We start from the raw sequence: 23047 nt of genomic DNA, 5'->3' as shown, positions 1-23047 counted from the left end.
AAATAAAAAAAATATTTCTATATAATATCTTATATATAAGTAAAATTTAATAAATTTATATTGAATAGTACGAACACATAAAATATGTTTCTAAATTAATCAAAAGCAAAATCTAAATTTAATAAATAAATAATAAAAATTAAAAATATTTATGTTTTTTTTTTTAAATTTTGAGCTTGACACTAGTTAAAATAAAATTTGAACAAGTAACAAGGCATTAACTTGACACATGATAAGATAAGGCTTGTGAAGACTCTTGTGACTTATTGTTGCGTGTTTTCTTGATTGCTCACAAGCGCACGACGTCAAGTTATAATAAAATATATTTTTGAATACGAATGTCGAATCACATGAGGAGTGTGAATATCAATGTATATCAATGTTTGTAATTAAAATAGTCTCAACTTTATTTAGAAAAATCAAAAAAAATTTTTGTATAAAAACTATCTAATTTCAAATGAATAATAAACTAACGCCAAATGGAGAAATATAACTGAGATAAAGTATCTAGATAAATGATTTCACTAAGTTTCCACGATAATCATTCCCGATTGAATTTATATTCATGAATTCCAATTATTTAATGACCAAGAACACTTAAATATTTTATTTCTCCTTTCCCAAGTGACGAATAAATTGTATAATTCAAACCTCGATTCAAACATTCCTAATAAGAATATAGATTTATATGATAAATGCACACAAAGTTCTTTCCTAAGTCTCGCTAAAGTTATACGCATTCCGAATAGTATAAATATTCAACGATGCGTCTCTAATGATCTATAATTTTATTCCCTCTCCCGAGTTGTAGGATTAATCAAATAACACACAATTTATGGCCAGTAAATTGCAGTCAAAACAATACAAAGAAATACAATTAAACAAGAAGGAATTCAATCATATAAAGAATCGAGTCAAATTATCGTATCGACAAAGCTACGTCATTATCTAGACTAGAAAATTAGTCCATGATGAAATCTAAATAAAAACAACGCATGTTAAAAGATTTAGACATCCAAATACACGAAAATACAAAAACGAAAGAATAGATGACAAATCCGAAGTGTCGTCTCCGTTCCCAGATCCGTCATTCTTCGTATTTGTGATCATTTTTTGCACTCTGGATCTTCGTCTCCTGTTCGTGTCAGTCTCCTGTGTGTTTTTCTCTCAAAAAATGGCCCCCCAGTTCTGAACCCTCGATTTCTTCTTATACCCCCGTCTGGGCCGCGAGTCGAAGCCCATTTAATCTTGTTTCGCCGCCATTAGCGCCGCGGCGCTGAGTAAGTGGCGCCTAGGCGCCCGTCAATTGTGAAGGTTAGCGCCGCGGCGCTTGTTCCTTAGAGCCTAAGCGCTTGACTCTCGGCTTTAAGGTGCCTAGGCGCTGTGTGATCAGCGCCTCGTCGCTTATACTTCGGCAATGATGCGCCGCGGCGCTTCTTAGTCAGCGCCTAGGTGCTCGTCTTTCGCACAAATGAGCGCTGTGGCGCTTGTTTTGGCGCTGCGACTCTCGTCTATCGCAGCTTCACGCTCAAAAACATCTCTGATTGCTCTAAACCATCAACAAATTGTTTATCCCCTGCACGACACAAAAACAACAAAAACCAAGCGTAATTCTGTTCGAAACCAGCATAGATCAAAAGGATTAACATATAAATTTAGTCCAATTCTTGCACTTATCAAACCCCCCAAACTTGAACTTTTGCTAGTCACGAGCAAAATTAAGAAGAAAAATAAAAATGCAGACTCAAGCAAGAAATTAACGCTGACAACTATAGTCATGGATATGCAAATAGTGACAATGGCCTCAGATTGATCCATTTTTTTTATGTAATTCATAATCACTCAAGAGTCACGTGCGTGTGTGCTATGTCAATGTTCATTTACCCAATCAAATGCTCAAATAAATTTACAACACCCACTAGCTTTATAAACTCAAGGGATCTTCAGATCAGTTCAAATCACACTTCATAAATATACAAATTCACTTACAGAGATCCAACAGGACTTCATTGGTAATTGTTTGGTTCAATAGATATTCAATGCAGGTATACCAAACGATGATGTTACACAATGAGATGCTGACATGCAAATTATTAAAATTCATACTTACTAATCATGTTTCTCAGATATCCGAAGGCTTGACTTGAACAGCTTTTCTCCACTAGTATATTGGATAAATGTGACAAGGATAATAGGTCTTGTAGGCTTGTACCGTTAAGCTATGGCTCATGGCTACAATAAAAGATATGGAAATCAAAATTTGAGAGAAATAATCGAATTTTCATCATCTTAACTCTTATTTCATTCACCATCACTTCATTGTTTTCTTCCCAATCATATCCTCGATTTCCCATACTTTTCTTTTTTTCTCCACTTTTTGATTCATTCATTTGATTATTTTTCTTTTCTTGTCACTTTTTCAACTCCTTTTTTCACATTTACTTACTTTTTTTTCCTTTTCTTTTTCTTTTCAAGGAGTACTTGAATCGTTACAACACGAATGAACTTATTTCTCTCAAGATTAGGTAGGACAATAAGTGTGTAAGCTTCATTAGGTAGTTATTGTGGGATGTAGAATAGACACAAGTGGGGACTAATTGTATGTCAGTGACACACACCACTTGATTTTTTAAATAGGCTCAAAAATGGGACACTAGAGATGTTTCATGTTTATTCGGTAGGCTCAACGGCTTAAACGGTTCCAAAGATTACCTAAATCATTCCTATGTCACATATTATCCGTATTTCACCTCGAAAAGTGTTCAAGCAAGTTCTAGATCACCGTCAATCCAGTGGTCAACTCATACAAACCAATCACATGCAATTTTCAATCAAATGATATATGAGAGGTGCACAAAGAAAAGTCAATCATCTCAATCTACTCGAGGCTCAATGGGCTAACGAACGATAATAGCAATGAAAACAGGCCCAAAGACATTGAGAAAGGTTGCCTAGCTCATTTCTGTGTTTGCAAAAGTGTCAATTAGTGTCATGTGACAATTACTAAAATTCAAATCCCTATTGTCATTTAGCATCACAAGCATGTAAATTATCTAGCATTGATAGTATCAACAAACATGACCGTGCAACGATATTTGTGACTCCCAAGTTATCATGAATACATATATACATTAAAACCACGATTTAATTTTTATCATTGGCCACACAATGACGTATCCATGACTCTTCTTAACAATTCTAGCAACCAATAAATAATTAAACGATATATTTTTTTTGTTTTTTTGTTTAGAGAAGGAATTAAACTCTAATGTGCAGGGAATAACTAATCATGCAATGCATAGAATAAAAAGTAAAACAGAGTGAACGATAGTGAACGACCCCCCCCCCCCCCCCCCCCCCAAACTTAAGTACGTGCATTGTCCCCAATGTAAAGTAATAAGGCAAGAAAAATATGGGAACACGCACCTCATATAGCGCGCTTAAGGAATCGCTGTCCTCGCCTGACAGCTCAGTCTCCTCATGATCATAATACTCCTCATCATCCTCGATAGGTCTATGTGAAAATGCCGGTGGCTGGGGAAATACGGCTGCAGGGTATTGCTGTACGAGCACCTGATTAAAATCGTGCACGTAGTCCATGTGCTCGCGTGTCATCCGCCACTGTCGCCTCGTAGCACGCTCGATGTCATCGAGACGCTCGTGCGCAGTCTGTCCCCTCCCTGCACGTGCCTGTGGGACGGGAGGTGGCTGCGCTCCACTCCCTGAAGCCTCTCCTAGAGCACTCGTAATTTGTCTTTGTCTCCGATCCCGCGGGAGTCTAGCAACCAGTAAGATGTCGTCTTTTGTATGCAATACGGCCTCGCTATCATCCCACACAACCCCTGCTAACCGACATAGATCATTAATGGTAGAGGAGTGTGGCATACTCACAGTGGAAGTGCCCCGAGAAGCCTGCAACATCGAAGTCATAATCACGCGGCCCGCATCAACTGTCCTGCCGGTGATAATACAATAAACCAAGGCTGCCTTCGCTTTTGTCACATCAGATACGTGACCAGATGGCATCAATCGCGAGGCTACGAAGTGGTACCAGTTGTATGCCTCCCTCTACATGGACGTCGCAGGGAATGTGACTGGGGCTCGTTGATTATTCAGTTTCCAAACCGTGCCCGGCTCACATAGTGTGGTAATGATCGTCTCATAGGGGTAGGCCTCTTGCATGAACAGTGTGTGCCCATCTGTTTCGTAGTCTGGCATCGAATACAGCGAATTAATTGTTGTGCTATCACAGGCAACCATTCGCCCCCACGCCTTCACGTGATAATTTTCTTGTTTGACCTTTAGATTAGCATATAATTCCTGCACAATGGAGATCACAGCGTCTGCCGGCGGTTTCACAAACTCAGCCTAATGAATATTCCTAGCAACAATCAATGTTGTGCAATCCGTGATGCTCTGATCCATCTCTCTTTCCCGCTGCATGCTTTTATCTTGTAATTTAGAATAGTTTTCGGCGGCAGCGGCATTCCAGAATCGTCGTCTATCAAAAGTAGCGGTAGACGACTCGCCCTCCCCAGATTGAATTTGCTTGGTATTCTTCCTCGGCGGCATATTTCAATTCAATATCAACTCACTTAACAACAATATTCAACAATTCAACACCCCCAATATCTACACAAACAATCAATTAACGATTCCTTCCAACAAGCAATTCTTCGAATCCAACAATTCCCAACAATAAACTCACCGAGACAATTGATCGAACACTTTGCTTGTAGTTCCTCCAATGTTGGTCCGTTGAAGAATTGTTTTTCAGAAATTTTCGATCCAAAAGATGGTCTAGGAGTAGGAAATTTAGGTGGATTTGGTTTGAGGATGATTTGGGTGGTGTATTGTGGTGTTTAGAAGTGGAATTTGTGGAGTTGAGTGATTTTTTTTTTCGGTAGAAGAATGGAGGAGCCGCGGCGCTGCTTGCTTTGGTTTCTGAAAAAAATATGAAGTCTCGGTCCCTTTTTTTATAACACGAACTAGCACCACGGCGCTGAGTAAGTAGCGCCGCGGCGCTTAACCTTCGGTTTTCAGCACTGCGGCGCTTATAGTTTAGCGCCTAGGCGCTATTCAAGCGCAATTTTAGTCAAAGTGAGCTCTTTCCTTGCCCTGATTCAACTTGTACCTACATAAAAACACATAAATCAGTATCTAATCTTCACATGCCAAATTAAATAAAAAGAAAACGTAAAAGCAATTATACTACTGAAAATAAAAGAAAAGCAATATAAAGAAAACGAAATCAATAAAAGATATTGGTTGGGTTGCCTCCCAACAAGCGCTTGGTTTAACGTCGTCAGCCCGACTGTCATTGTCTGTTCAGTTTGGTTCGCTCAAATTGACAATATCGATATTCCTTACTTCGGTCCCATAGTAAGGCTTAACCCGTTGTCCATTCACCTTGAAGGTTCTTCCATCACTGCACTTTAGCTCGATAGCTCCATGAGGATTCACCGTCTCCACAACAAATGGCCTTGACCAACGCGATTTCAGTTTACCATGAAACAACTTCAGACGAGAATTGAATAACAATACTTGTTGTCCAGGTTTGAGCTCTCTTCGCACAATAATTCTATCATGCCTCAACTGCAGTTTTCTAATATCTCCTGAAGCTAGCAGATCAAAATTTAATTTCTTCAGAGCCCAAAATGCTCTATGCTCCAACTCCAACGGCAAATGACATGCTTTACCAAAAACCAGCCTGTAGGGAGACATCCCAATATGTGTCTTGAATGCAGTCCGATAGGCCCACAATGCATCATCTAACTTAATGGCCCAATTCTTCCGGTTTGTGTTGACAGTCTTCTCCAGTATTTGTTTAATCTCCCGGTTGGATATCTCAGCTTGTCCATTTGATTGAAGATGATATGCTAGTGCCACCTTGTGCTTCACACTGTATTTTGCTAAAAGTGAGTTGAAAATTTTATTGCAAAAGTGTGTACCTTCGTCACTTATAATGGCCCTCGGTGTTCCAAATCTGGTGAAGATGTTCTTATGCACGAATTTAGCTACAACACGAGCATCATTAGTATTGGTGGCGATTGCTTCCACCCATTTCGAGACATAATCCACAGCTAATAAAATATAAGAATTACCAAAAGAAGGGGGAAAGGGTCCCATGAAACCTATGCCCCAAACGTCAAAAAGTTCCACTTCCAAAATATTCGTCAGTGGTAGTTCGTGATGCCTAGAGATGTTTCCTAACCTCTGGCATCTATCACATGATTTTACTAGGGTATAACTATCTTTAAACATACTAGGCCAATAGAAACCAGATTGCAATACCTTAGCTGCTGTTCTTGTTGCTCCAAAATGTCCACCATATGGTGACGAATGGCATTGCTCCAGAATTTGGTGTGCTTCGACGTCATCCACGCATCTCCTTATAACTCGATCAGCACATCCCTTATACACAAATGAATCATCCCACAAGAAGAACTTGACATCATGGAAAAACCTCTTTTTCTGATTATGGCTCAAATCTGGAGAAAGTGTACCACAAGACAAGAAATTTGCAATATCAGCAAACCAAGGGAGTACAGAGTTTACCTCGAAGAGCTGCTCATCCGGAAAGGTTTCCTGTATAGCTCCCTCTTCTTTCTTCTCCTCCAGCTCAAGTCTCGACAAGTGGTCAGCCACTTGATTCTCACTTCCTTTCTTATCTTTGACCTCGAAGTCAAATTCTTGTAGAAGCAAAATCCACCTTATCAAGCGTGGTTTTGCATCCTTCTTGACGAATATGTAGCGAATAGCTGCATGGTCAGTAAAAACAACTACCTTTGTGCCGATCAAATAGGGCCTGAATTTGTCGAAAGCAAACACTACTGCAAGCATCTCCTTCTCAGTAGTAGTGTAATTATGCTGTACGGCATTCATTGTGCGGCTTGGGTAGTAAATTGCCCTAAACATCTTTTCCCTTCTTTGGCCCAATACAGCGTCCACTGCATAATCACTTGCATCACACATTAGCTCAAAGGGCTCCTTCCAGTCGGGTACTATCATAATCGGTGCAGTAACTAATGCTTTCTTAATCTTCTCAAATGCCTGCAAACAATTATCATCAAATACAAAAGTTGACTCTTTTTTGACTAAATTACACAAGGGTTTAGTGATCTTAGAAAAATCTTTAATAAATCTACGATAAAACCCTGCATGTCCTAGGAAGCTCCTTATTCCTTTGATGTTCTTTGGTGGTGGAAGTTTTTCGATTGCAACCACCTTGGCTCTATCTACCTCTAATCCCCTAGAAGACACTTTATGTCCGAGAACAACGCCCTCTTGGACCATAAAGTGATATTTCTCCCATTTAAGAACTAAGTTCTTTTCTTTGCATTTCTGCAAAACAAGGGATAAGTTATGTAAACAATGATCAAACGAAGAACCAAATACCGAAAAGTCATCCATGAAGACTTCCATTATTTCCTCCACCATATCTGCAAATATGGCCATCATTCACCTCTGGAAAGTGGCAGGTGCATTGCATAGCCCAAACGGCATTCTCCTAAAAGCAAACATGCCATAGGGACATGTGAAAGTAGCCTTCTCCTGATCTTCTGGCGCTATAGCAATTTAGTTATAACCTTAATAACCATCTAAAAAGCAATAATAACAATAACCAGCAAGTCTATCAAGCATTTGATCAATAAAAGGCAGTGGAAAATGATCTTTACGTGTGGCATTGTTTAACTTTCTATAATCAATACATACTCGTCAGCCAGTTACAGTACGAGTAGATATTAGTTCATCATTTTCATTTCTAACCACAGTTATTCCACCCTTTTTAGGCACGACTTGTACAGGAGACACCAAACTACTATCAGAAATGACATAACTTACACCAGCATTTAACAATTTTAGTACCTCATTTTTCACAACTTCCTTTATTGCTGGATTCAACCTCCTCCGATGATCCACATAAGGAGTATATTACTCCTCCATTAAAATTTTATGCATGCATATAGTAAGGTTAATTCCCCTAATATCAGAAATCGACCATCCTATAGCATTTTTATATTTCCTCAATACTCTCAATAGTTTATCTTTTTCAGCACATGTAAGAGAGGAAGAAATGATTACTGGATATTTCGACTTCTCATCTAAAAATGCATAGCACAGGTGGCTTGGCAGATCGTTCAAGTCAGGGGAAGATGGTTTTACCTCAATTTTCTCATTTACATTCAACTTCTCAAGCGGTGCATCTTTTCTCTTTTCTTTCTGCAGTGCCTCAAGAGCCACCTTTTGCTCTTTCACCTCCCAATTATCTTCATCAACAGTTCCTGCAGCACCTATCAAACAGCTCTCCAAAGGATCCCTAGTTTCTGCACATTCAAGAAACATACATGAGTCTATAACATCAATGCTTTTACAAGTGCTTACCTCATTTGATCCCTTCATGGCGTGATAGATATTAAAAATGACTGCTTCTCCGCCAACTCTCAAGGTGAGTTCACCCTTATGCACATCTATCAATGCCCTTCCAATCGCCAAGAATGGTCTCCCAAAGATTAATGGAGCATCATGATCCTCTTTCATATCTAAAATCACAAAGTCAACAGGAAAAATAAATTTATCAACTTTTACCAGTACATACTCAACGATCCCACGTGGATACGTGAGACTTCTGTCGGCAAGCTGTAAGGTGATAGTGGTTGGTTTGACCTCTCCAAGCTCCAATTTCCTGTAAATAGAAAATGGCATCAAATTAATACTTGCTCCTAAGTCACATAAAGCTTTACTACATTTAGAACCACCAATAAAGTAAGGAATAGTAAAACTCCCTGGATCTTTTAATTTTTGTGGTAGTTTCTTTTGCAGAATGGCGCTACACTCTTCAGTCAGCTTCACAGTCTCAAACTCCTACAGCTTCCTCTTCTTAGACATCACATCTTTAATAAATTTTGCATAATTCGACATTTGCTCCAGAGCATCAGCAAATGGTATGTTGATGTGTATCTTCTTGAAAATCTATAAGAATTTTGCAAACTGATTATCCAAATTCTTCTTTTTGAACCTCTGAAGGTATGGAAGAGTGGGTTTAAATGCTGGAGGTTGTTCAACTTCAACTTCAGCTTTAGATCCCTCAGTTTCACCTTCTTCAACTGTCTTCTCATTTTCCACTCTCTCTTTGGGACTTTGTACCTCCAATCCCTTTCCACTCCTTAAAGTGACTACCTTGCACTGCTCTTTTGGGTTAACTTCTGTGTTACTAGGAAATTGCTCCCTGTTCTGATCTCTCAAAGCGTTGGCCAACTGCCCAATTTGAGTCTCCAAAGATTTCATTGTGGCACCCATATTTCCCATGTGAGTCTCCATATTGTCAAGACGAGACTCAGTCCTTGCCATTCTTTTTCCAGACTCGGCAACAAACGTTCCTACCAAATCCTCAAATGAAGGCTTTCTTTCCCCCTTTGATGTATTGAACCGCGGTGGAGGATTCAACACATTTTTATTATTCGCATATGAAAAATTTTCGTGATTCTCAAACCAGGATGATAATTGTTAGGAGGAGGGTTACCTCGATATCCTCCAAATCCACTAAAATTTCGGTTGTTGATATACTGAGCTTCTTCATGTAGAGATGGTTCTTCTGCAACAGTCGATGGATCCTCAATTTCCGATGTGCTCACCTTATTCATCGCTGCTATTTGTGTGGTTAATGCAGATACCTGTGCAGTGAGTGATGTAATAGGGTCTACAGCATAAACTCCAGCTGTCCTCTTCACTCCTGACCTCTCAGACGGCCACTGGTAACTGTTTATAGTCATCTGCTCAAGCAAGTCATAGGCTTGCTCAGGAGATTTGGCAAAGATCTTGCCACCAGCTGCTGCATCTAATGTTCCTCGTGTTTGCCCATTTAGACCGTTGTAAAATAATTCGATTTGCACCCAGTCTTCAAAGCCATGGTTCGGGCACTTTCTCAACAGCTCCTTGTATATTTCCCATGCCTCATAGAGTTGATCAAAATCAGTTTGCCTGAACGTACTAATCTCATTCTTCAACTGTGCAGACTTTGCAGGGAGAAAGTATTTTGCCAGAAATTTAGTCGCCAACTCCTGCCATGTCGTGATACTCCCCAAAGGAAGCGATTGAAGACATCCTCTTGCTTGGTCCCTGAGAGAAAATGGAAACAAACGCAATCTAATAATATCATCAGGAACATTATTAATTTTTACCGTATCCGTGATATCCAGAAATGTCCTCAAATGAATGTGAGGATCAAAAGTGGCAGTTCCAGCAAACTGGTTTTGCCGAACCATATTGATCAAAGCAGGCTTCAACTCAAAATTATTGGCGTTGATGGTCCCTCTTGCAATACCAGAGTAATGATTGTTGATCACTGGTCGAAAGTGATCTCCGATAGGTATAGCCTCTGGCACGTTTTGTCTGTCATTCTCTCTGTGTTCAGCCATTGCTTGTATCTGTTCTCTTCTTGGTTTTCTTAATCTTCTTGCAGTTCTTTCGATCTCCGGATAAAAAATAAGCGAGTCAGAGTTTTGCGATCTTAGCATGCATTGTCAAGCAGAAAAAATGAAAAACTCAATCAATATAAAATAAAATAAAAATAAAAGTTCTAAATTAAAATCTAGACTAATTGGTAACAATACTGATATAAATTCAAATTTTGACACTCCCCGGCAACGGCGCCAAAAACTTGTTGCGTGTTTTCTTGATTGCTCGCAAGCGCACGACGTCAAGTTATAGTAAAATGTATTTTTGAGTACGAATGTCAAATCCCACGAGGAGTGTGAATACCAGGGTATATCAATGCTTGTAATTAAACTAGTCTCAACTTTATTTAGAAAAATCAAAAAAGGTTGATTTGGTTAACAACTATCTAATTTCAAATGAATAATAAACTAACGTCGAATGGAGAAATATCACTGAGATAAAGTATCTAGATAAATGATTTCACTAAGTTTCCACGATAATCATTCCCGATTGAATTTATATTCATGAATTCCAATTATTTAATGACCAAGAACACTTAAGTATTTTATTCCTCCTTTCCCAAGTGACGAATAAATTGTATCATTCAAACCTCGATTCAAATATTCCTAATAAGAATCTAGATTTATATGATAAATGCACACACAGTTCTTGATTAAGTCTCGCTAAAGTTATACGCCTTCCGAACAGTATAAATATTCAACGATGCGTCTCTAATAATCTATAATCTTATTCCCTCTCCCGAGTTGTAGGATTAATCAAATAACACACAATTTATGGCCAGTAAATTGCAGTCAAAACAATACAAAGAAACACAATTAAACAAGAAAGAATTCAATCATATAAAGAACCGAGTCAAATTATCATATCGACAAAACTACGTCATTATCTAGACTAGAAAATTAGTTCATGACGAAATCTAAATAAAAACAACGCATGTTAAAAGATTTAGACATCCAAATACAAGAAAATACAAAAACGAAAGAATAGATGACAAATCCGAAGTGTCGTCTCCGTTCCCAGATCCGTTGTTCTTCGTATTTGTGATCGTTCTTCGTACTCTGGATCTTCGTCTCCTGTTCGTGTCGGTCTCCTGTCTCTTTTTCTCTCCAAAAAATGGCCCCCCAGTTCTGAACCCTAGATTTCTTCTTATACCTCCGTTTGGGCCGCGATTCGAAGCCCATTTAATCTTATTTCGCCGCCATTAGCGCCACGGCGATGAGTAAGTGGCGCCTAGGCGCCCGTAAATTGTGAAGGTTAGCGCCGCGGCGCTTGTTCCTTAGCGCCTAAGCGCTTGACTCTCGGCTTTTAGGCAGCGCCTCGGCGCTTATACTTCGGAAATGATGCGCCGCGACACTTCTTAGTCAACGCCTAGGCGCTCGTCTTTCTCACAAATGAGCGCTGTGGCGCTTGTTTTGGTGCTGTGGCTCTCGTATATCGCAGTTTCACGCTCAAAAACATCTCTGATTGCTCTAAACCATCAACAAATTGTTTATCCCCTGCACGACACAAAAATAACAAAAACCAAGCGTAATTTTGTTCGAAACCAGCATAGATCAAAAGGATTAACATATAAATTAAGTGCAATTCTTGCACTTATCACTTATCTCATTACTTTCCTATTATAGATAGAGCAACTGAGGAGCAATTCCAAGAGAAAACTTATTGTGAAATAGGTTTATAAATTGAGATAGAATCAGAGCAGAAATATGAAGAAACTAATGGAAAAATAGAGAAAATATATCAAACCTTGTCCGAAAAATCTCCAAAATTTTACACAAAATTTCTATTTCACCCAGAAATCAAGGTACATAGGTAGTTTAACAGATTCAACTTATTTTGCACAGAAAATCAAGATTTGTGAGGAACAATTCTTGAAAAATTCTAGAAAATTCGTTCTAAGATATCTACTTCTATCTTGCTTTACTTCTTCTTATGAAATGATTCTTACTTCAATTTTAAAATAAATTTTTTTTCAAAATATTTTATAGTTCACACATATGTCAGCCGATCGTCCCCACAGTTGTCGGAAGTACTGGTTTTGATAGTCCGAAACGAGTTTAACAGTCGTTTTAGTTTTTCAAAATCTGTTATTAATCAGTTTCATATTTAAAAAAGTGTTAAAAATAAAAATTGTAGATCGTTCAAAAAAACATTGGCCTAGAAAATTGCAACCCGCGTGGTCACTGAAGCAACCACAAGAGCTGCCGCACTGGCGCGTGCAATGCTCCGGTCAGAAGCCAGAATTTACAGTTTCCGATCAATTCCGACATGATTCCGACCATCTGGTGAAGTTTCGTAATTTTTGGACATATCTTTGATTTAATATGAATTTACCAAATTCTAACCAAAACTATCTGGTACAAGTTTTGTACAAAAATGAATTTCAAAATATTCCAACATTTAATCCTGATCCTAAACAGCGAAATCATTTAAACATATCTACAAAAAATTAAATTAGCTTGGGACTGAAACTAATACGAAAAGTAAGTTATCGAGGTGTTGTTTCTTTATCTTGAGGTTTATCTACCGTGAGGGCTTCTACCGTATGGGTTATACCATGAGGTTTTTCTATCGATTTCTTCAATTATGACCGTTTTGGGATTCAGCCTGAAATCTACAAAAAAATTCATAAAACTATTGATTTATCCATATATATTGCATCATATATGTATTTCTCATTTTATTGGTCATATTGTACTTCATATTGAATTTATGGATTTATTGATTCATGACTTGTTATTGATTGCTATTAATTATTGAATGATTGAATGACTTGAGCCCATACAACGATCTATCTATCGGATTGCTAGTTCATTGGACAACGCCGCTTCAGCACCAAAAATATGAGTCCAATGATCGACATGTTTAAAACCTGGTTTATGACTCATGTGAACAATGTGACTTCACTCCTGAAATGTGAGTTTACTTTGGCTCGTAAATGATCGATTGTACGGATCTTGCTTGAGTACGTAGGGATAAGTGGTACATAGAATGATGGTGGGAGCCACCTCTTTAGCCCATTATATTCATTTCAGAGTTATGAATAACATCTATATTTCACCTGACAAGATATTTTGTTACGATACGTTTCTACTTATACATGTCATCTCATATTGAAATATCACACTGATATATGTCGTTTGATTTGTCAACTATACATAAGCACAATTTATTTCATTGCTAGGTCTCCTAAAACTTAACCACTATTTTCTTTTTATTTTTTGTAAATTCCATATAGAGGATTTCAAAGCTCCAAATAAGATGAAAATTGAGAATAGAAATGTTGGCTTAGCAAGATCTTGAATTTTCTGTTGAATTAATATTTTTTTTATCTTTTGTAAAGTTAAGGATCTTACACACTTCCGCTACTGTAAGTTAAATTGATAATAATGATATTACGATTCAGGAGCACATAGGTGGTATTGGAGCCCCTCAGGTTTATTATTCAATAATTTTGAGTGGTAGAATAAAATCCATAAGATTTTATATTTTGGGATTTTTATGGATATTAATTATATTAAAAGCTTATAGTGTTTACAATTATGTCCAGACTCTTCGAATAATGAATACTAAAATAATTAAAATGTCAATATTAGATTGACCCAACAACTGAGGATTAGTTGATCATCAAGTTTTGATTTATAGTGAATAATGAATATCATAGAGTGTTGGTAGTACCGTATGAAATCTTTCTAAATTTATAGTCAATTTATATCCCATTAGAACTCCACTTTTAGAAGAAAAATAATCTAAATTTTTGTTTTCTTGGATGACGTCGTCAATAAATAGTTCACAATCTAAGCACCAAGATGAATCATCATCGATCACAAGATGAATTAACCCTTTCAACCGTGATGAAGACCGTTACTCGGACGCAAGCAAAAACTAAGCAGAGGAATATTTCAGCAGTTCATCCAGTTCTATCAGCAACCACTAGCGAGGAACTTCGGCGAAGATAATTGAGATCTTCAAAGATTTGAATAAAACAAGTGATCGAACTCTTGAAAGATTTCTTAGGTTCCACCCAACCAAGTTTTATGGCACCCCTGACGCAAAACAAGCCGAAGAACGACTAATAAAAATTGAAAAGCTTTGTTTGTCCCTAACTTCTCGGAGGAACACAAGGTGAAGTTTGCAGTGTGTCAAATCGATGGGACAACACATAACTGGTGAAGAGTCGTTGATCACAAGTGGAAGAAAATCAACACTCCCAACATATGGACTAAATTTCTACTGGATTTTGAGGGAAAATACACCATCTAGATAATACTCAACACACGAGAACAAGAATCCTTGGAACTAGTTCAAGGTTCTTTCAATGTGACACAATACGAATCAAAATTCCACCATCCGATTCAGTGTGCTTCTCAAATACATGGAAGATGAGGCTAGAAAGACAGAGAAAATTTTCCAAGACCTCAACCTCGTTATTCGTTGGGAAACCTTATCTACCGAAGCCGTGGATTATAGTTCTGCTGTCAATCAAGCATTACATGCAGAGAAATAGATCAAACTTCTCAAGAGAGAAGAGGGTGAAAGAAACTTTGGGATCCCCAACCTCGTTGGAACCAATAGTCGGACGAGAAGTCTTGGAAAAGAAGCCCAACTAGAACCACATGAGGAACTCTCGAGAAAAAAGTTCGAGAAAACCCGAAACGCGGATATTGCGGTAACCCAATCACATTGAGAAAATATTATAGAGAAAGCATAGAAAATATGTATTACATGGAAGTGACGAAAATCAGATTCAAAAATGTTTGATTAAGAAGGAAAAAACCCCACATGCACTAAAACTCAAAATTTCAGCCAGAGCATATGCACTCTTTCGAAAAGAAGCCCCAAAATTTCTTTTGCTCATCTTCATCCATTTGTTCTTCGTTCTTATCTGGGTAGGGAGGAAGTAAGGGGTGAGTATTTTTGGAAATACTCAGCAAGTGGGGGGCCGTTCGAGCCATGAAGCAACATATACATATACTTGAATTCAAATTTACATAGCATATCGTAACTTGAATAATAACGAATATTCATACTTCAAAATCATAACATGTCATCACATATCATACTCGTATATCATACTTGCTTAGCATACTCATATAGCACTGAAAGTCATCTCATTTCCATGGTTTCCTGATATCAGTCTCCTATATGTTAATCCTCTAAGGAGTGAGGCCATGTCCAATATATTAATCCTCTATGGAGTGAGGCCGTACAACGGTTACCATCCCACCGTATAAGAGTTATAGTTCGGAAATCTTTTCCTGATATCAATCTCCTATATATTAATCTTCTAAGGAGTGAGGCCATGTCCAATATGTTAATCCTCTATGGAGTGAGGCCGTACAACGGTTACCATCCCACCGTATAAGGGTCATAGTTTGGAAATCTTTTCCCATATCTAATCGAATCCTAACGGTGCTTTGAACATATAATTTGATAAATCTTGAAGAAAATATATCATGAACAAAGAATTATGCTCGAACGAACTTTCAAAAAACGAAATAATCCATACACAATGTATTTTAAAATAAGCCCACTTACTGAAGAATAAGTGTGCAAATTATAATATAGCAAAAACTCACTTACATGATTTCGTTTGGATTAAGGCGCTAGAAGGACGTGCTAAAAGAACTCTGTTCGAACAAGGTCACGGCAAAGCTTCGAACTCGGCTGCCGTAATGCTTCTAATTTGGCCTGTTTTCCAGCAGATATATTACGAATTTCTGTAGCTATGGGGATGGGTTTTGCAGTATGCGAGGTGGAATTACTACCACCTACGTTTTTCTTATATAGGCTTGGATAGTCAGCTACAAAGGTAAGCTTTTATCACTCCCTTAATGTTGCTAAATGCTTAGTCAAAGGGGGTGACTACACTCTTCTCTCCCAAACGAACGTGGCCTCTTCTTGATTCGAGATACACATCCGAGATTCATGAGTGATTTTGGTTTTCCTTAAGTGCAAATGGAGAGTGATTTTGGCTGCATGAATCTCTTCCAAGATTGGTGCACTTCCATATTGCACATGGTGATAAATGGTCAATAATGAAGGGACAATGATTATTCAAATTTTCAAGATTATGATTGTATGGAACTAAACAAAAAATGTTGTGCCAAAAATGAGTTGAAATTCCTATGACATATATAGATTTTCTCATTGCAAGATTTCGAGTCTTCACAGTTAGAACTTTCATTACCATTACTTATATGAATAAAAAAATCATTAGAAATTATTTTACCTAATAAATAAATATCTTGTTAATTACGTTCCTAGCTGTTATGAACAAAAAAATATTGACATAAATTATTAAAATTCTATCATCAGAATATACTATAAATAAATTGATTATCCACATAAACTAGATGTTATGCTAGTATATAATACAGATGAGTCTGTTATCTGAAATATGGACAATATTTTTTTATTTTTTCTCTTCTTTTCACATTAAAACCAAATTTGTACTCTAATTTGCTTGGGTGAATTTATTATTGTTTATTAATTCTTTTTTTTAGGAAGTCTGCCATTAAATCCAACAGTAACGTGGTGTGGAAAAATTTCCAGAAGGATGGTGAAATCATGCTTGAAACAAATATCGTAATTTTTGAATTATTTTCTAACATTGTCTCTTTCTCTCCTTGTCAAACAGACAACAAACAACGAAACATGAGAATGTCGAATAAACATCAAACATTAACTTTGCAAATGGAGAAAATGATACAGCACAAACATTCATAACAAAAACACAAAATATTGTTTTATGGTGAGTTATAATGCATGTCTGCTAATATTGATGTGCGGAAGTTCCGCCGCCGCCACTCGGTATCTCCACTGGTGCAGCGATGCCCAATAATATTTGGTGCAGACTCATCAAGCTCTTCCGGATCTCTCTCATTGCATCACGCCTTTCCTGAATCTCCACCACCGCGTCCAGTACAACACCTCTCCCCTGTTCTTGCATGGCTTGGAGGAGAGAATTGTCCGATCCTTCGCTTAAAATCAAATGATCGATGGCATCTTCCGTTGCTTTCTCTCCAGTAATTGCAAAGTATCTTCCCTCAATCACTTGTTTCTGTTCGATTTCCATTTGAGACCTGAGCGTCTGGAAGTTTCGCATGATGAGCTTCAGGCTCTCACCCAGCTCGGTGATCATGGAGCCCCGAGAAATATCGTCCTGGGAAGTTGGCCCGCTTCCTGGCAGCTTCCTCAGAGCGGCATTGGCCCGAACAAGTGCGTCGAATTTCTTGTTGATTTGTTTGGCTAGCTTGAGAAGGTAATCGAGATCCATGTTCATTCGGCTCCGCAGATCTTTCATGATTTTCGCAGTACGCGCTGTTTTGATGTTTTCATGGGATTCTTTGAGACTGTTGTAGATATTCTCCACAATCTTGATGTCCTCCTTCACGTTACCCGCATCATTTGTGAACCTCTCGATCGTATGCGGGTCGTTCCCACGGACCACACATATTGTGTGTGCCACGACAATCCACTAATCATATGATTGAACGTTAGTATGTCTTGTTACACTCCATAGTCTTGGCATGTATATACTAACTAATTTATTTAGTAAAAAAGGTCTTAATTAAGCTTTAATGATTTTTTTAATATGAATTTGATCCATAAACAAATGGATTTTTCAAATTCTTTTTTGATAAATTACCTTACAATGTTACAACACAATGAAAAATTTACCTAAATGCGACATTGATCATTGAAAATAATATTCCGATTGCTTTTAGGTTTAAATTTAAAAAAAAAAAACAGATGACGTAAACAAAATCACAAAACATTGTCGGAGAGGAATAAAAAAAAAGTGTCGACATATCTTATCTTACGACGAGCCATGCGAAACCGAACAAACAACAGTAAATAACTTAAAATAAAATAAATCAGTGTGCACTAAACACGATTATTAGGAGAGAGAAGACCAAACAATGTGTTCCAATCTCATTCATTCCCCTTTTTCACCTACATTTAATGCACAAAAACTTCTATGATATGATCTAACAGGTCAATTTTGTGATACGAATATTTTATTTAGTTGATTAATGAAAAATTATTATTTTTCATTCCAAAAATATTGTGTAGTGTTGACTCGTTTCATGAATAAAGAGATGTGATGTTGTATCACAAGAGACCTAATCTATTTAATGCAATCCATTTTATGTACATTTTTTTACCACTAATTTACTTTGTATTATATATATATATATATATATATATATATATGTATTATTATTATTTACATCTTTATACCAGTATGGGTTTCCCATTTATGCCTTTATGTATATTCTTAGCTAATTTTTTTTATATGTAAAATCAAATTAAAATAAATGCTTGATATATCATGTCTTCAAGTGTTTCGGATATTTAGAGGGATGATCTTGGAGGCTTCGAACTTTTAGCAGCGTCGCACCACTGCATTAAACTGAAAGTTTAATTTTTTATTTGTTTTTTACATTAAAAATGTTTTTAGGTGTTATGTGATTTAAACCATTCATAAAACGTTTAGATTTGATTTACCTTTGCGTTTAAGAACTCTGGCCATCAAACTTTTGATAAAATATTTTTATTAAACACACTATCTCAATATTATCACGATTCTTCTTGAATTCATTAATTAAATAATTATGAACTCATTATAACTTCAATCGATGATCAGACAATATCGACGTGACGAAAGTACAAATTTCGTTCATATAATGAAAAATGACGAGAGTACAAATCTCGTTCATATCGACGTGACGAGAGTACACTGAGATTCATCTACTTTCAATGGTTTACTGATATCAGTCCCTAATTTTTACTCCTCTAAGGGAACGAGGCCGTATAGCGGTTATCTCCCCCACCGCGTAAGGGTACGTATGGTTGGGATTCCCACCCATATCAAGTTGAATTCTCAAAGTGTCAAAACATTTACTCATGCCAAAAATCGTTAACCAGAATGTGGTAGAAGAAAAATTTGCACTCGACCGAATTTTCAAAAAAACGAAAATACATGCACCGAAAATTCAACAATTTAAAGCAAGCCCACTTACCTTAATCCTTGAAGAAAAACATGAAGAATTCGAACATCATAGAAGAATCATGTAACCGACACTTCGAAAACGCAGCAGCACCATCGCCCGAAAAATCAGCAGTCTTGAAAAATTCCTTGTACCTTATAGAACCGTTGGATCGGGCTCAAAATTTTACAGTACGTTCAAAATTACGTCAAATACATTATGAACGGTGGAGATCGAGTTTGGAAGTCGTTTGAACTTGCTTATGGACGAAAAACCGTAGGTATACTGTTTCCCGCCTAAAATCAGAGCAGTTTCTTGCGAAGATTATAAACGAAAAACTAACCGTAGGATTTGGCTGAAATTTGGATATGTTATTCGAAACAAATGGAAAAACATTCTGAACAGGTGCGGATCAGATTCTGAATATCCGAGCGAGAGAAACGAATTTCTGAACATAAACATAATTTTGATGACTCGTGCAGAATTTTGGAGAGCAAATTTCGAGAATATGGGGAGAAATTCGAAAATTTGATGTGTAAATGAGATGTAAATTCTGAATAAAAGCTTCTCATATTTATAGGAATGTGGCTGCTATCCTGATCGTGTATTATCCTTGCGTTTGAATTTTTGAATCAGACTTTAAATCTAGGATAATTATCATATCAAATCTTATATCTTTATCTGGTATCAATATCATATCAAATCTTAGATCTTTATCTCGTAAAAATCTTTTCAACTTTGAATTTATATCTCAAACTTTACATGCTCATATCCAAATATTTCTTATTTAATTCCTTAGATCGTGGTCTATTTATTATCCCAAGTTCAAAGTATATGCACAATATTATCTTAAATCTTGATCTCAAAAATATTGTACACGATATAATTATCCACACAATTTTAGATAATCTTGCAAATCTTATATCTTAAATAATGAGATAGATACCCGAAGATTGCATAATCCTAACACACTTAAATTATAGAAATATTATCATGATTACAAAATATTAGGTTTTACATCCCTCCTCCTTATGGGAAGTTTCGTCTTTGAACTTGTGTTGGCTTAGTCTAAGAAGAGATACGAGTAATTCTAGTTTCTAAGTGACTTCTCTTTCAGTATGATTAGAATGTCGTCTAAAATTCCTAAATCACATCCCAACGATTCTTGTTAGACATCTTAATAACTAAAGTGTTGACTTACTCATACTTTGAATTATACTTACACACCATATTTTCTTATTATACTTCTATTACTGCATCCATTGATAACATTATCATTAAACCAAAATTATTAGAATCATTGAATCTACAACAACTTACTGTAACCCAATAGTCGCATATCTCATAATCATAATTTGATGAAATAGTTTCTTATGAGAGAGCAAAACCCAAATAAAAACCTTTTGAATCCAAATGTAGCCCAATAATGTAACTCTAACTGAAATCCAAAAATCAATATCACTTTTCCATTGAACATTTAATAGAAAGACTAGTCTCATAATCAATCCAATATAAATCTCAAAAATCATTTCTTTAATTTTATACATAAGCTGGATCCCAATTATTATTGTTTCCTATCCCAATGCTTGTAGTAATGTAAAATTTTCAAAAGTCAAACTATAACCCAATATGGTCAACCTAAAGTAAACCTCAAGAGTATTATCTTAAAAGATAAAAATCAAAATTCCAATTGATCATTTCACATAAACACTAATCTCAAATTTTCTTTTCTTTTTCTCATACTAAATCTTAATTTCGCATCAAGACCATGAAATTGGTTTTGCTTAACGATTTCTCAAAGCACGGTTGCCCTGATAGTGAGGCTAGAATCATCTTACCCATGTTTTTCCGACTTAAAGCGTCAGCTACCTCATTCGCCTTGCCTGGAATGTAGCTTATCATTACGTCAAAATAATTCAATCCATCATCTCTGCCTCATGAACAATTCTTTCCACGTGAATACTCGAGGCTCTGATGGTCCGTGAAGATCTCACACTTGGCGTCGTAAGGGTAATGCTTCATTAATGCAGAAACTACTGCGGCTAACTCAAGGTCGCGAGTTGGATAGTTTTACTTATACAATTCCAATTGCCTTGTTGCAGAGGAATTACTCTTCCTTCTTGCATAAGCACATATCTTAGACCTTTCTTTGACGGATCTCTGTAATTGAAAAAATCATTGCCTTCATCAGGCAGCACTACCACCATTGTGGTCGCAAGTTTCATCTTTAAGGTTTCAAAATTTTTCTCACATTTTTTTGCTCCAATTGAATTTAGAGTTATTTTGTGAGTTTTGTAAGCTGTATTGCTATTGAGGGAAGATCTTGGAAAAATCCCGATAATAGCTTGTCAATCCTAAGAAGCTCTGAATTTCTGTCATTGTCATTGGCCTTGGCCGGTCTTTGATTGCCTCTACTTTCTTAGGACTCGCAAATACTCATGCCTCACATATTATGTGACCTAATAAAGTGACGTTCTGTAGCCGAAACTCACCTTTATTGAACTGGAATACAATTCTCTCTTCATTGACCTATGAAAAGTGAGATGGAGATGTTCTTTGTGGTCTTCTTCACTTGGGGAGTAAATGAGGATCTCCTCGGTGAACACTGCTAAAAAATTGTCAAGTAATGGCTTGAACCTCTTTTTCGGAAGGCTGTTTTGGGAAAATCTTCAGCCCTGACCTTCAATTGGTAGTAGCATGTTCTCAAGCCGAGTTTGGAGAAGTTGTAGCTTCTTTAAGTTGATCGAAAAGATCGTCTATCATTGGAAGAAGATATTTATTCTCGATTGTGATCTTATTGAATTCTCTATAATCTATACACAATCTCATACTTCTGTCTTCCTTATTCACAAACAGTACTGGAGTTCCTTATGGAGACGTACTCGATTTAAATTGCTCCTTGTCTAGCAATTCTTGGAGTTGTTCTTTTAGCCCGTGGACTTCAGTTGGCGTCATTCGGTATGGTGCTATTGAAATTGGTGCAGCACTGAGAACCACATTGATTTAAACTCAACCTCGTGGTCCAAGAATATCCTGAGAATTCTTCCAGATAAACGTTCGGTAATTCTCGCATTAATAGGGTATCTTCTAGCTTGAGCGCAATTTCTTCCTGCACTTTGTTCACCATTGTTAGGTAAACTTTTTTGCTGATTTTATGGCTTTCCAAGTCTGGGAAGCAGAAAAAATGTATTTCTGTCTCTTGGCATTGCCATGATACCTGATTTCTTCTTGGTTCGCGGTTTGGATTTTGAAATTCTTACTCCTGCAATCTGCTATTGCACTGCTCTTAGATAACCAAACCATCCATATGATGACATCGAAATCTACCAAAGTACTTGGAATCAAGTCGGCACGGAATATATGCGAATAGTTACTGATTTTATTTTATCTTGAAATTATCACAATTATTATCTCAAAACTTAAAACTCATATAAAATCTTGGAACTTAACTCAATATCAATCTATACCTTATTGATTTAAATCCCAAAAATTATAACTCAGTCGTCATAAAATAAAATCTTATTCAACTTTGTACAAATGAAATTAATCCTCAATTAATTCTTTTGTTAAATCTTACTTGCACTAAAACTTAC

Source organism: Primulina tabacum, chromosome 15 (assembly GCF_025594145.1).
Source record: "Primulina tabacum isolate GXHZ01 chromosome 15, ASM2559414v2, whole genome shotgun sequence".
NCBI classification, from domain to species: Eukaryota; Viridiplantae; Streptophyta; class Magnoliopsida; order Lamiales; family Gesneriaceae; genus Primulina; species Primulina tabacum.
This window is presented reverse-complemented; position numbering follows the sequence as displayed.